A 15,572-nucleotide genomic window follows, 5' to 3' on the forward strand; every position below is an offset into this window, starting at 1 on the left:
CAGACTTCAACTCAAGCCTCACATCCCCAATGACTAACTTAACCACTAGGTTATTGAGTATTCTGGGACAGGTCTTCTCTCAGTATCTCCTGGTAGAGCTGTTCTGCTTTGTATAAATATCCATTGAAGCACAGACTTAAACTTGAGTCTCCCACACCCTAAGTAAGTGCCCTAACCAGAGATTTTTCATGAGTGTTCTTGGCTGAGGATCCCATCTGGAAGGCGGCATCTATCTCTGGTCTGTCAGTCAGATGGCTAATACCTAGATCAATGGGAGTTAGATCCCTCAGCGTCCTTTGAGGATCTGAGCCTTATGCCTTGCTGCTTTGCTCAGCACTTCCAGCTAGTTTAGGTGATTCCCTGCTCAGCTCAGATTCTCAGTAACTCAGCTCCCTGCTGGCTACTGAGAATCCCTTCCTTCGGTGCCTCTCTCCCCGCACGTATTGAAAAGGGAGCCTGGGTGCCTAATTTGCAGCCGAGAATTCCACTAGGGAGCAGCGTACGTAGAGATTAGGCATTGCACAAAGTACCTTTGTGAATCTCGATTTAAGTGCTCTCAGGTAAATTTGATCCTCTGTGAATTTCATGAAGTCTGCTTTTCTCCCTTCCCTGTTAAAGTGAAGCTCTTCTTGGAATGTGCAACTTTTTGTTTAATTTATCTTAACTAGCAGAGACTCACAACCTACTCATTCAAACAGTTCAGGTGAGCTCACTCACACTCACTCAATTTCAGCTGGCTGCTGTAAGACGCCATCGTTTACTTTTATTTGTGAAATTCCTTTTTGAGGAGGAAGAGACACATCAGGCAAATATTGATCTCCATTCTAGTCTCCAAGCCAGTCACTATCCCCAAATTTTAGTATTTTACGTTATTGCCAAAGAGATGGCAAACTCTCACCAGGGGTGGGCAAACTTTTTGGCCTGAAGGCCACATTGGGGAATAGAAATTGTATGGCGGGCCATTAATGCTCACAAAATTGGGGTTGGGCTGCAGGAGAGGGTTAGGGGTGTGGGTTGTGGGATGGGGATGGTGTTGAGGAGTTTGGGGTGTAGGACAGTGTTCTGGGCTGAGAGGGGGATCATGACTGGGGCAGGAGTGCAGGAAGGGGGCAGATTCCAGGTGGGGGTGCAGGCTCTGTGGTGGGGCTGGGGATAAGAGATTTTGGATGCTGGAGGGTTCTCCAGGTTGGAATTGAGGGGTTTGGAGAGCAGGAGGGAGATCAGGGATGGGGCAGGCAGTTGGGCCATGGGGAGAGGCTCAGGGGTGCAGGCTTCGAGCAGCACTTACCCCAAGCAGCACCTGGAAGCAGCAGCATGTCCCTTCTACGGCTCTGTCCCTGCCTACAGGTATATGGGATCTTGGGGAGCAATTACCACACAGGTGGGGTGCCAATTAATTTCTTTATTAAAGGAAAAGGGAAGTGGTGGGAATTTAACAATGAAATATGATGGGATGGGGTGTGTAGGGTGTTTACAATAGACAATGATGGGGGGGTTTCTTCTTACTGAACAGTGTAGGGAGTTCTAACAGTGGGGTGCAGTAAGTGGGGTTCAGCACAATGGGATACAGTACAGTCAATAAGCAACTCAACTTTATATAGGAACAACTCTAGATACAGTGTGGAATGCAAAATGTACCAAAAAGAAATGCAAAGTAAAATGGTAGCTTCTATATGAAATGGTCAACAATCTCAGATAGAATGCATTAAGTGGTTAATAGCTATATATATAATGTAACACAGTGGCATCAATGCAAATACAAAGTATATCAGAAAAGTGGAGGCGACCAATGGGGTGTTATAACCACAAGTAAGATGTGAATCACAGTGCAATGATACAATATGGGTGATAAGTGAAATTATGCAATGTAACAGCATAGAAGAAAATTAATGACTTAATTTGTGAGGTTGTAATAGCAGATAATCTGCAAGAGTGACCTAAAGGCTGAGTCAAGAAACAGGAGTGGGGAGGGGAGTGAATGATCAGTGGCAACTGATGAGAGGAGAGTGCAGCTGCAAGCAGCGAGAGACTCTGAAGCCCTGCGGGGTGAAGCCCAGAGCAGTCTTCAGGAGCCTGCGGGCTGGACGTACGGGAGACAAGAGCAGCTGGAGCGCACTTAAGGGGAGTCTGGGAGCAGCAAGAGGGGAGGGCGCTGAACGTGCAAGTGATGGGAAGGCACGTGGAGAATGGGGGAGACGGCTGAGGGAAGAAACAGGTTGCAGCAGCAGAGAGCACTTCAGGGAAGTTGCGGAGCAGCGGGGTGAAGACAAACGGAGCAGTGTGATGGCGATCTTTGGTAGGGGAGGGGCAGCAGAGAAGCAGGAGCACGAACACGGGAGATACAGGGAGAGGCAGCAGGGAGGTGTAAGGAAGGGCTGGAGGGACACCCAAAAAAAAAAGGGAGAGAAGCAGCAAAGGGTTTGGGAGGTTACACAGGGGGAGAAGCAGCAAGGGGTTACAACAGGGAGACACAGGGAAGTACACAGAGGGGGAGATTGGAGCGGGGGAAAAACAGACACGGGAAAGTTCAGGGAGAGATTGGGACAGCGGGAAGATGAATTCAAACAGCAAAAACCTTATCTATCGTCTAACTTAATCAAATTTATATAAAATGACAAGCAGCTTATACAAAGTAACAAAACAGGTACAGAATACGACCAGGCAATGGCTTTTTTAAATCTATCTTAATCAACGGCTAGGCAAAATAACAAATATCACAATTCTAAGCAAACTATAACAAGTAACTATACGGAGCAACAAAACAGCCTATAGCAAGGCAGGTGAAACTTACAAGTGCTACAATCTTAGCAAACTATGACTTATTAAACTAAAAAGCAAAACCTATGGTGCACCTTATGCTATGGGGAAGTCATAGAGGGCAGAGTAGTATGTGCCCAGGATACAGCTCCCAAGGCAGCCCCCCAGGAAGCCAAGGAATGGTGGCTGCAGCAGTGGATATGGCTGAAAGCAGTGAGCCCCGAAGCAAAGCCCACAGGAGCAGAGCTTAGCGGCGGCACAAACTTATTTTTAGGGGCAAAGTGCCGTGGAGTTTAAGAGAGGTTTTAAGACACAGACCAAGGTTTAGCTTGAGTCTGTGTGCTGGGGGAACAGAGCCAGCAGCTAAAATAATAAAATAAAAGTATAGAAAGTTTCACAGAGGGATTCTTACCAGTCCCCAAGGTAGCAGCAAAGGCAGAAGCAGCAACAACATCAGAAGAAGCAAGGAGGGCTCGGTATGGTCTCGATAATCAGGAGATCTCTCAGGCAGCAATTCATTCTTCGGGGGGAGGGGTTAAAAAACGGGGGTACGCTCAAAATAAAACGAGAGCGGAGAAAGGACCCTCCAGAACCCCTGGCTGATCAGACCAGGCAGCAATGCAGGAACCTTTCCGATGTTTGTTTTAAAAATGCCTGTTTTTAAAGGCAGACTCAGGCAGTTTCCCGCCAGTAATACTGATAGGCTCCCTCTCTCACAGGGGAGGAGACACAGGGAAAAACTGCAGGTGAGCACAGAGACGTGTCTGGGCAGAGTCCTGAACAATAGGAGTGAGTTCACATCTCGGGACTCAAAAGCACATGAGGCCTATGACTCATGCCCAGGATCTTAAAAACACATTAGGTCTTGCAGCTCTGGACACTGCCTACTCTACACAAAGCCCAGGTTTAACAAGGTGATAACAGGACCAACCCTTTGAATAGGGCAGTGGTCCCACTTAGCACGCAGCACAAGTGGCCATCCCTTTGAGAAGGGCAATGGCTCTTGGTAAACAACTTAAGGGGCCCTCCCTTTGAGAAGGGCAGTGGCCCTGGTAAACAACTTAACAGCCAGGGAGGGGTGGCCACAGGAGGAGAACAAAAACAAAATGGAGTATGGGGACAGCTGTAAGAAACAAAATGGAGTAGGGGGATAGCTGTAACAGACAGGCTCCTATGCAGAGGCGCATCCAGACAGCTCTGCACACTGCCCCATATGCAGGCACCGCCCCTGCAGCTCCCATTGGAGCACTGGAGGGGGCCATTGAAGTGTGCAGGAGCCGGAGTGGGGCCATGCCGTGGCTTCTGGGAGCAGCATGGTGTGGCTCCTGACCCTGCACCCCGGATGGAGTGCCAGAGCGGGCCAACCTGCGTGGTCTGGCCCCCAACCCTGCGCCCTGGCCAGAGCGCCAGAGCAGGGCTGAGCTGCGTGGTGCAGCCTTGACCCTGCACCCCAGCCACAGCGGGGCTGAACCGCATGGTGCAGCCCCCAACCCAGCACCAAAGCAGGGCTGAGCCATGTGGTGCAGCCCCCGACCCCGCTCTCTATCCCGATCTACACATTACTATCAGTTAAGGATCAGAGGGGTACCCGTGTTAGTCTGGATCTGTAAAAGCAGCAAAGAATCCTGTGGCACTTTATAGACTGACAGATGTTTTGGAGCATGAACTTTCGTGGCTGAATACCCACTTCGTCAGATGCATGTGACGAAGTGGGTATTCAGCCACGAAAGCTCATACTCCAAAACGTCTGTCAGTCTATAAGGTGCCACAGGATTCTTTGCTGCCTTTATTAGTTAAGGCTACATTTTAGTCAAGGGTATTTTTAATAAACAAAAATTCTTGGCTTGGTTCATGACTTTTACTAAAAATACCAGTGAATAAAACTTGGGAGAGGGGCTACCTGGAGACCCCACGGGTGCTGGGGAAGGGTGGCCTGGCTGCCTGGGGGAAGTGGGGTGGCTGATGGAGCACGGCCCGGGACCCCCGCTGGTGTTGGCGGGGCCAGCAGGCTCCCTATCTGACTCCGCGCCTCCCTCCCTCCCCCAGCAGCAGAATTTGGGTTTGGGAGGAGGCAGTGGGTTGGGGCACAGGATGGGGTGAGGAGGGCTCTCCGCGTCGCTTATCTGGCAGACTCCCCGGAAGCAGCATCATTCCCCTCGCTCAACTGATAGGTGGAGGCGTGGTGGTCAGGCAGCTCTGCACGCTGCCTCCACCCAGAGCGCTGGCTTCTCTTCGGGAACCACGGCCAATGGGAGCTGCGGCAGCGGTGCCTGCAGGCGGAGGCCGTGCACAAAGCTGCCTGGCCATGCCTCCATCTGGGAGCTAAGTGAGGGGGATGCAGCTGCTTCTGGGGAGTCCCCCAGGTAAGCACTGCCCAGAGCCCACCTCACCCCATCCCATGTCCCAACCCCCTCCCAAACCCAAACTCTGCTGCTGGCAGTGGCCCGAAACTGACCCAGAGCAGCCGGTGCGCCTTGCGTGGAGACTGCCTGAGCTGCCCTTGAGCCAGATGCATTGGCCGCTGCAGAAGTCATGGAGGTCACAGAAAGTCACAGAATCCATGACTTTTGTGACAAACTGACAGCCTTACTATTAGTTTATCTCCAATTCACTCGCTTTGTTTATTGTCCTAAAGACTATCTAATTTAGATGGCCAACACCCCTGGGGCAGGGAAATTTTATTTCTCTATTAAGTACCCTATTCTGGAGAGAAAGTCAGAATATAATTTAACTGTGGATACTGTAACTTTTGTAAGCACTCCGATATTCTTGTGAGGAGTTGGGTAACAAGAGAGAGAGAAAGAATAGCTATATAGAATTGTATTTATTATATTACACAAAAACTACATTAAACTACTGTAATGTGATTAAGGTTGCACAGTTAAGCACTCAAATGTTAGAAAATGGCAGAATTACAGGTGCCTATGAATTCAACCCCTTATGCATATGAATGATACACTCTTTAATTATATGATCACATGATATTTCTCCACAGGACCTATGCCTCACTCAGTGCACAGGCTACAGCTTTTCAAATAAAGGGTCACACTTAGTTAACATAGGAAAGATAATATATTTTCCCTAGTCTCATTCTCAGACACAGCTGAACTGTTTTGGTTTAAAATTTTCCCCAAAAATTCAGCCTGAGGCAGACACTTGGCATGAAAAATGTCAGTCCAAACTGATGAAGTTCAGCAAAGTTATAAGCAACTAAAAACAAGGTCTTATGAGGTACATCTACAATGCAAATGAAGGTGTGAATGTAGTGCAGGTAGGCAAACCCTTGCTTTTAATCTAGGCAACAAGGGTAACAGCAGTGTAGATGTGTCAGCAGGGCTAGCGACCAGAGTACAAGTGCTCCTGACACTGGCAGGGAAGGGTCAGGCAACCTAAATAACAGGCTGTTCTAGAAACCCTCTCCATTTAGCAGCACTAATGTGATCAGCAAACATCAGCAGGGGACAGTGAAAGAAGAATGTATGGGATGGTTACTGCCAGGCTGGGCCAAAGTCCTCCCTTGCCCTGCATGTTACCCCTTTGCTCCAGACATCGCTTGTGCAGGAGCCCACGAGTCATTAACCCTTGTGCAGTGTCCTGAATACAAGCCACGCTCAGTGCACTGACCTCCTGCACCATTGCAGGGCCCGCTCTGCCACACACTCTCACTACTGGGAGTAAGATGACCAGATGTTCCAATCTTATAGAATCAGTCCCACTATGCGGGGCCTTTTCTTATTTATACAAGAGCCTATTACCCCCCATCCCCTGTCCTGATTTTTCAGACTTGCCATCAGATCACCCTAGCAAGGGGGGCGGGGGGGTCGGCCAGTGTCTGGGCTGCAGCCACGCCGGGAGCTGCCAGGTCAGCGGCCCGCAATAGCAATGAGTAGGAGTGGGGGAGCTGGGCAGCACCTCCCCACAACCGCTCTGATTGGCCGCCTCGGCCGCCGGCTGACTGGGGTGATGAGCCGAGAGTTTGCGTTTCCAGCAGCAGAGAGCGATGAGCTCAGCGCGGATCCGCCCCGCATACGGGGTGGGGCATGGGCTGAGCGGCCCGGCTGGATGGGAGACATAACGGTCCCGGGCCGGGCTGTGTAGTTTTTCTGGGGGGCTAGAGGGGAAGGCTGCAATGGGGTGCAACCGATCCCCAGCCCCGCCGCTCTCTCCGTCCCTCCCGCAGCCCCACTACCCCCTTCTCCTCTGGATCGGACCTCGCCACCCCAGCCGCTCCTCGGGCTCATGCTTCACTTGTCCCCATGCCGGTGCTTTGCCCGTCAGCAGGCGAGTCTCTGCCCTTCACTCCCAGGACTCCACTGCCAGTCAGCCTCGCCCCCTTCTCCCCGCCCCGTCTCTTCCTGTCCCTGTGGGGCTCCCCAGTCCCGAACGTTCCATTAACCCTGGATTGGTCCTGGCGATCATGACGTCATAGCGCCCCCCTTCCAGACAGCTTCTCATTTGTCCCTAGCACCATTGTTACGTCACAATCAGCCCACGATTTACTCAGGGGACCGTACTTCCCACTCTTCCCCCCGCCTTCCTCCGCGCGGCGCCCGGCCCTTTCCTCACCGCCTCGCTCTGCAGCGTGACAGCGCCGGCCGGCAGCCGCTGCCTCCCTCCTCCCGCACCAGCTGCCGCCGCCCGAGGCTGCTCGCGGAGTGAGGAGAAGGTAAAGTCCTGCCGGGCAAACTTCCCCACAGCTTCTGGGCCGGGTCCCTGCTGCCCCTGCAGGGGGAACGGCAACTTGTGCTGCCCGCTCCGCGGTGGCGCCCGTGGGGTGGTGGCGAGCTGGGCCCCCGGCCGCAGCAGCCTGTGGGAGCAGCGGCTGGTGGTTGGGCTGGGAGCCGCTGACAGACTGTGCGGGCAGGGGGAAGCGGCGGCCGGGTGCTGGAGGGAGCCCGGTGCTGTTTCCAGGCAGCGTTCATGCAACCCTGCGGCTGCACGCAATAAATAAATACATGGAAATCAGAACATGAAAGGGCGCGCGGTGCATCCGCTGTTGCCGCGGGGGCGGTGCTGCGTCCAGGCCCGGCGAGCTGGAGCGTACTACCAGGAGCTGGAGCTGGCGCCGGCGCCCGTGCCTGGGGAAGAGGGCTGGGGAGCAGCTGGAGCTTTTTCGACGGCCGGGAGAGTCGCAACAAGTGGTGTCTCTAGTGTCCTGCTGCTGCTTGTGGTGACTTTCCACCCCGGTGCGCGTGGCCAGGAACCGCTCCTGCACCGAGAGCTACTTCGGGCTCATCCCCAGCGCCCTGCTCCCGCTGGCTGAGGGGATCGCGACCATTTCTTAGTTCCGGGGGACAGCCGTGGTCTTGGGGCTGGGAGCCAGGAGTGCTGGTTGTTCAGTTGATTGGCTGCGTGGCCTCTAGTTAGCCACGGAGCCTCCTTGGGGCTTGGTTTAAATCACCGCTGTAGCACAGTGGTTGCAACCCGCACCTCATTCCCATCGGTGTGAGATTAATGAGCACTTGCAAAGCATGCTGAGATCCTCAAATGGAGGGAGCTGTGAAAGCGCAAAGGGGTGCATCATGCTGGTGGATAAACTGAACATCAGAGGGGAAATTTGCCAGATTGAGTATTACTGGGGATTTATTGCTAATATACAGTATATTGCCATATGAATGGAAAATGTGCTGGTTTGGTAATGTCTGAAGGTTCTTTCATTTTATGGAATGTAATTAAGTGAAACCAAATGGGGAGGGGGTTGGAAGGGAACATAGACTTTCATTTCAAGCTTTTTCTTGATTACAGTCACTCAAGAGTATGATGCAGTTGCTCATTACCATGACTACTGCATCCTCTTTAACTTCAACAGCAGCTGACTTCCTCCTTTCACTCGCTTGACACATAAGTAGAGAAAGAAGGAATATATAGGGAAGAATTGTTCCTAGAAGCCAAGGTGTTAATCGTAAGGGAATTGTCATCATTTGTAAACTATCCCCAAAGGTGGCCCTGAAAGTTAGATAAATTGCTCCAGAAGGAGGGCTAAATCCTATTATGGTGTAAGAAGATTGCTGCCGCATTTCCCCCTCATATGATATAATACTAATCCATAATGTATTTGGATGAAAAGAAACAAATTCCAGATTGAACATGTTCTGTGAATAAGAACAACACGCAGATTTTGATCTTAAGGAAGCACCACTGTGCATTAGTATCAAATGAGGTAGGGTTTCAGTAGAGGTGACTGGATATGAACAGTATTTTGGTAATCTAGATTTAGAGCTGGTGGAGAATGTTTTGATTAAATGTTTTTCTGCCACAAAATTCCAATTATTCAAAACTGAAACTTTCTGTGGAAATAAATCCATTTCTATGAGAATTTCATTAGGAAAGTTTCTTCAGTCTAGAATGGAATTTTTGGTCAAAACCAGAGAGACACACCAGATAAGCTCAGTAGTTAGGGCACTCACCTGAGATGTGGGAGACTAGTCTCTGCCCTGAATCAGGCGGAACAGGGACTTACTAAATATTCTTTAAGCTAGACAGCAAATCAGGCAGAGCGGAGGTTTGAATTTGAGCCTCTCACATCCTAGGTGACTGTCCTCAGCACTGGCTATTCTGCGTATGGGTATGTAAGAGAGAGAGCTTTGTTTTTCATGGAAAAAATTCAAACTGTCTTTGTTTTAATTCTAATATAGACCAAAATAATTTCTGAAACCTGATTTTTTTTTTTTTTTTTTTTTTTTTTTTTTTTTGCAAACAGGAAATCTCCTTTTCTGGCCAGCCCTAACCTACCTACACTTAAAAAATTGAATAACAAATAAGAATGTAAGGGGAAACTTCTGGGGGGCGGGGGGTGGCAAGCCATTTATATTCCATTTATGCAGAGCCATAGAGGTGTGCAATCCTTTAAAAAATGTGAGAAGACTAAGTATCTGTCCTGAATATTTTTTTATTAATCCTTTGTGTTACTTAACTAATTTAGATTTTAATTAGGTGAGAGAGCAGACAGGATGGTCTCGATGACTGAAAGGCATTGGTGTTGAGGCATTTTTTAAAAATATAGACATAATGCCTAAGGTATTGTACAAAGTATTTCAGGGAAAGGAAAGAGTGTCAGCAAAACTACACATTAAAGCTTTGTGGAAGCTAACTAACATCTTCTCTACTTAAGTCCCTTCACCTCCTTCCCTAAAACATTAGTCTTCAAAGCCCCTAATCTGACTCTTAAGTCCATGTTCAGATTCTTGAGAGGTTCCATATTGTAGCCAGCATCCTTTCAACTGTAACTTTGTTGTTGTCAAAAGACACAAGACATATCCTCTCTAGAGGTGAGGATATTGGCTGCACAGTGCTCTCAGCCCAGGGAGCAAGAGACTAGCATAAAGGGCCTAACCAGTTGTGGGAGTGCATAATACAACCATTATGCCTCCCCTGTATCCTAATTGACATCTATTAGTGGGAGAAAGCATCAGATGCCTGTCTCTGAACAGCAAAGCATTGATGGCTGCTGGTAAAAGTGCAATGCAGGAGGCTCAACAGGGCTATTATTGATTGGAGGGTGGGGGGGAACTGATGCTACTGTATATAAGGTGCTGGTCTACAAAGTAGGAAGCCACTGAAAATGAATCTGTGCTACCTGAAGCACAGTTATGCAGCTGAAGCTAAAAGAAGGTAGTTGTAGCGATGTGAGGAAATGAGTTGAAAGTAACACAAGTACAAGGCTTTGTCTAGAGTAGTATTTTCCACAAAACTTCCCACCATTACATTATCTCTGGTGGCAGCAACTGTTGGAGTATTAGTGTATTCAGGCCATTGGCAACTGCTAACATTTTAATCATTTGGTTTACACTATTGCTTGTGGTGGACTTGGCCTGGTGGTGGTTTATGGCTTTAAAATTTAAATGTAGATTCAGGTAAATGCTGTACTATATTGGTATTAAATTGCTAGTGTAAACAGGGGCAAGTATTCAGATTTTCAGGATGGGGGAGGGGTGGGTAAAACATCTGAGCTTTGTCTATACTAGTACTTACACCATTGTCCTGCCTCATTGGGTCTTATGTACGCTTCTTGGCTGCAAGATACCACTGGTGTAGCTTTGCCAATGGTGGTAGTGATGGAAGCTGTAATAGAGACAGGAATCAAGTGTTTACCACTGTCATCTAAATCTGTTCAGCAACTATGCCTGGAGTTCTGTAACATGGATGCTAATTTTTCTAGGGTGGACTAGACAAGGCTAGGGTAAGGAGAGATCAGCATCTTTTGATGGGGAATTGGGATAGTTGCCAAATGGGAACTTGTACCTGTCCTGTGTGTTGGGAACTGCACCTGTGCTAATGGGATGCAGGCCTGCTGCAAACAAGTGTCATTTTTCTGAAGACTTTTGATGCCATTAAATTACATGAGTTTGTCTAGAGGAAATAGCTTTTCACCTTTGTTGCATGCCAGAGCCTGATAAAAGGACATTGTACTTATATTACCAAGCTTACATTTTAAGACTGTTTGTTTTTTAAAGGTGAAGACTTCATTACTGGCTAACAAGACTTACATGTCAAATAAACTGAAACAGAAGCCAAAGTTTGCTTATATAACTGAATTCCTTGATGGGTACATATTGCTTAACAAAAAGACACTGGAAAAACTCCAGGGGTGTCTCTAAGTGCCTGTTATGCTTAATGTCTTTATTTAAAATGAGTTAATACACTTGCACACTGACATGCAGAAGATTTGTAACTGCGAAAGAGGATGGTAGCAAAAATAACTGACATGAGTTCTGTTTTGTAAGATTAGGAAAAGACTGACAAAATGGACTCTTTGTTCTATTATATTGTGCATGCCGTGTTTTAAAACTGTTACATGTATGACACTTGTATATTGTATCAAGTATCTTGCCTGTTACATTGTTTCATTGTTATTACATTGTTGTGGAGAAGTGTAAACAAGGTCAGAGGAATTCTCATATCACATACCTGGTCCCTGTTAACACAGGGGTTAGAATCAAACCTTCAAATAGGAATTTTCCCTTCTCTATCCACTTCTTTTCCTCTGTGACCTTCATTTTATGTCATCTAGATGAGGAATTAAATAGAGATGAAGTGATTAATTGAGTTGAAATATGCAATTATGTCAATTAAGAAAGATCTAATTTGTTAAGAATCCCAGATGATGGGGCTCCAGATCAGAATATCTTGAAGTGGGTAATCTTTTGCACCTCAGTACTTATGGTTGTTCGGAAATGGGTTGAAGACTAATCATTTTAAAACTCAGAAACAGCTTGTTTAAAGATTTAAACAAATCTCTTTCATGGGCTATTTCATGTGCTTGCTGAGGTTCCTAAAGTAAGCATCTTTTTTTTTTTAATCGGAGTTACAATGTTTAGGCCTGAGAAGTTTAAAGTAGCTGGACTGTGTTCTAAACTGCCTGTTGGGGAAAATGTTTTGTTATAAATTATATGCAGGTGATAACTGGAAACGTTCCAACACTGAACAGCCCTTCTTTCTATGCCTTTGCCACTTTGCTGTCCCAGCCTTTGTGGCCATACATGTCTCACTTCTACTTCAGCAAGGCTTGAAAAAATTACCCAACACCTGTGCCCAAAGTCTACTTACCAGATTGAAATGCATCAGTGCCTTATGCCATTCTCCCCTCGCCCAATCTCCCAGTGGTCAGGTATCACAACATTCCTTGGTCTGTTGCTGGCTGAACTGTGAGTTGCCAGTTAATGTCCCCTCCCCTGCACAAACTATTTAACTCAACGTGTGTGTGTGTGTGTGTGTGTGTGTGTGTGTGTGTGTGTGTGTGTGTGTGTGTGTGTGTGTGTGTGTTTGTGTGTGTCGAGGGGATGAAAAATGAATACTATGATGCCTGTAAATAAATTAACTAATGCTGTATCTGCCACACCCTCTCACCCACAAATGAAATTAATGCGGGGCAACCCTCTTGCACTATAAATACTTTTGTTGTCCCTAAATATAGACTTCTGTTGCGGTGATGGAGGTTGAGGTTTCCCTCCTCCTAGATGGGACCCCAGCCCATGCAGAAACAGGGGAAGGTGCGCTGAGGTCTGGAGAGGCCCTGGCCAGCCTGAAAGAGTGGTGGCCCTCTGCTTGTCTCCCTGACAGAAGGCTCTTGTATGGGGTGACCACCTTATCAAGCGGAGTGCCCTGACATGGGCAGGGGGTGGGGAGGATTCTGAGGGATTCTGGTGAAGTGGTATACTGCCACTGTCCCAGCTGAGCTCTCTGTTGGTGTGATGGAATCCCCTATGCTTACGGAGAATCTCTGCCATCCCAGAAGAGGTAGTGTTGGAGGGACCCCTTCATGCATGTAGAGCTTTCATGGGGCTCCTACTGTGTTTAGTTCCACATGGTGGTGGCTATTCCTCCACTAACCCCTGAGTCTCCTATAGCATTGGTGGTGGTGCTGGCATTGTTTCTCTGCAGATGTACAAGGATGCTCCATGTTTAATTCCACACTGAGTTTGTAGATGGAACACCTTACTTAAGCTGGTTCATAAGGCTACCATGCTCCATCAGAGTTCCTCTTGATACCTACAAGAAATTGGCAAACTAGGCACCTATATACTTTGATATCTCTCATGCTATGTGCATTAGTAGCATAGTGACCCTGAGTAACCAGGTAACCTTACTGATATTGCCTTTGTCCTTCTTCTCTCAACCCTTCTACACTGCGTGTGTTGCCTCCCTTCATTGTTATGTCTGAAATTAGTTTGTGAGCTCTTTGGGGTAGTGCTCCTATTTTCCTTTCAGTATTGTGAAATGCTTAGTGTTCTGTGGAGAACAGTGAAATATTAATGTAGGGGATTGTCGTGAAATATTAACGTAGGGGATTTGTAATTTTCATCCATAGATCTCAAAATGCTTCACATGGTGAGTAAGCATCTGTGAGACACTGACAATATCCTGAACAAACTGTATGGAATTAAGATAAACATTATTGAATTACGTTAACCTTATTGAATTAGGGTTAATACCTTTGGTGTACATTGTATTCAGATGCATTTGTGTATGTGCTGTTGAGTAATTGTATGACTTCCATGAGAAGGGTAAATAGGAGAACAGCAGGGGCGAGCAAGCAAATTCACTCATGTTGTGAAATCTCCAGAGAAGCCATCTCCATTGCATATACTAACTGTCTCTGGAGAATCCAATTTTCAACGGACAAAGAAAGGGGTTTTTGGATAAATAGCCTGGCTTTAAACTGGCTCAGGGCCTCCTTCCTGATCAGGGCCCCTTGTGCACAGAGGTCCCCAATCCTTTGGGAAGGATTGGAAGAACTTGGCCTACTGAGGTCCCATAAGACTCTGGTTGTTGTGAGTGAAATGGTGATGAACTTTTAACCACAAAGAATCCCCCTTGGGTGGCGGTTTGAAGGACTCCCACCAGAATCCATGTTAGGGCTGAGGTTAACTCTATGAAACTTATTAGCATGTGTGTAGTTTCTTTTATTGTTTTTTGGTGTTTTCTCTGTAATGCTTTTTACCTTAATAATAAAATAGGCTTGCATAGACAGAACTGTGTGGTACTTACAGCTGTAGCAATTATACCTTTTAAGTCTCTCTGAAGGAGGAAGCAAGCAGGTGCCTTTGGCAGCTGGTCTGTGCTGGGAATAACACAGTGAAGGCAGGCAACTGTATAGCCTGGACATAACCAGTCAGAAGGGAGAGAGATGCAGGTCCCCAAAGTCAATGGTTGGGGAGCCAGTGGGTGCCCTTGCTGGACCTTTGAGGGGAAACACAGATACAGTTGCCCTGAACATCATCTCCATTTTACATGATTATGATCATTGTACAATTGTAAAATACATAATTTGTAGCATTTGATAAATTCCCCTGTTTGCTTCAGGCTTCTCAACTAGCTTGTTGTTGAAAACCTACAAAATCCCTTTACCCTGCAGGTTCTTGCAAACTTTATCATGTAGAGTCCAGCATTTTAGCTCTGGAAATAATTGCCATAATAAAATAACAGTAGTCAATGCCTACATCTAAAGAATAACCAACTAGTTATGTTTTCAAAATTTAAAATTGTTTTTGTGTTCAAATCATCTCGATGAGAGTGCTTAACAATGGTTCAACTAAATACTGGACTACTTCAGGAATATGATTAGTGGAATGACTTATCCGAGAAGAAGGGAGTAGTCTAGATTGCCTTCTCGAAGGTTTGCTAGCATTGATCAGTGTAAATGAGATATTTCCGTGTTTTTAAATTCACCTAAGATTGTTGATAAAACTTTGTAGCAGCTGCTCATGTTTTGATTCTTACAATGAAAATAAACGCTTCCTTGAAATCTATTTTAAAGATAAATTGAATAGGCCTTGTGACCTACAGTTTTACACAAGTAGAATCTCTCTGTTTTAATTAGTGAAATTAACTCTCCTAAATACATTCCCTTGGTTTCTCTTATTGTGTGTAAAATAGGAGTTCAAGAACAGACTAGTTCAAAGTAAATGAGTTCTGAAAGCTTCTCCAGTGTACTTTGGTGTATAGTAGAGAATTATTTGTATTTCCTTAAGATGGTTAACTTGTATTAAACACAAAGTTCCAAGGCATTTAGAGAGGAAAAACAATAGTGTAACCATCTCCCTTACTAGTCCTCCAAGCTTAGCAGTTATAGTTATCTAGAATTGCTAACTCCAGTTAAAATTGAATCAGACTGTTTTTCTTGAGCTCTGTGTTGCAAGTTAAAACAACAGTCAATCAGTCCAGACGCTGCATCCAATACACTGCATCTCAGAATTGTGTATGGTTTTTACAAACACAGAACTTTTACCTGAGTGTCTATGCTTCATTAATGGTAGCTACTTCAATGGTGCATCACATTTCTAGTTGGTAGGAATACAAACATCTTGCATGGACTC

General features: G+C 46.7%; 1 protein-coding gene across 1 annotated transcript in view; it reads left to right on the forward strand.

Moving 5' to 3' along the window:
* Positions 1-7,269: 7,269 nt before the first annotated feature.
* The window catches only part of ELOVL5 (ELOVL fatty acid elongase 5), a 59,260-nt gene continuing 50,957 nt past the window's right edge, over positions 7,270-15,572 (forward strand). The window contains exon 1 of the mRNA XM_050950971.1: positions 7,270-7,423. The gene's annotated coding sequence lies outside the window, so the exon portion shown is untranslated. The remainder of the gene's footprint in view (positions 7,424-15,572) is intronic.

This window comes from Gopherus flavomarginatus, chromosome 4 (genome assembly GCF_025201925.1).
Source record: "Gopherus flavomarginatus isolate rGopFla2 chromosome 4, rGopFla2.mat.asm, whole genome shotgun sequence".
NCBI classification, from domain to species: Eukaryota; Metazoa; Chordata; order Testudines; family Testudinidae; genus Gopherus; species Gopherus flavomarginatus.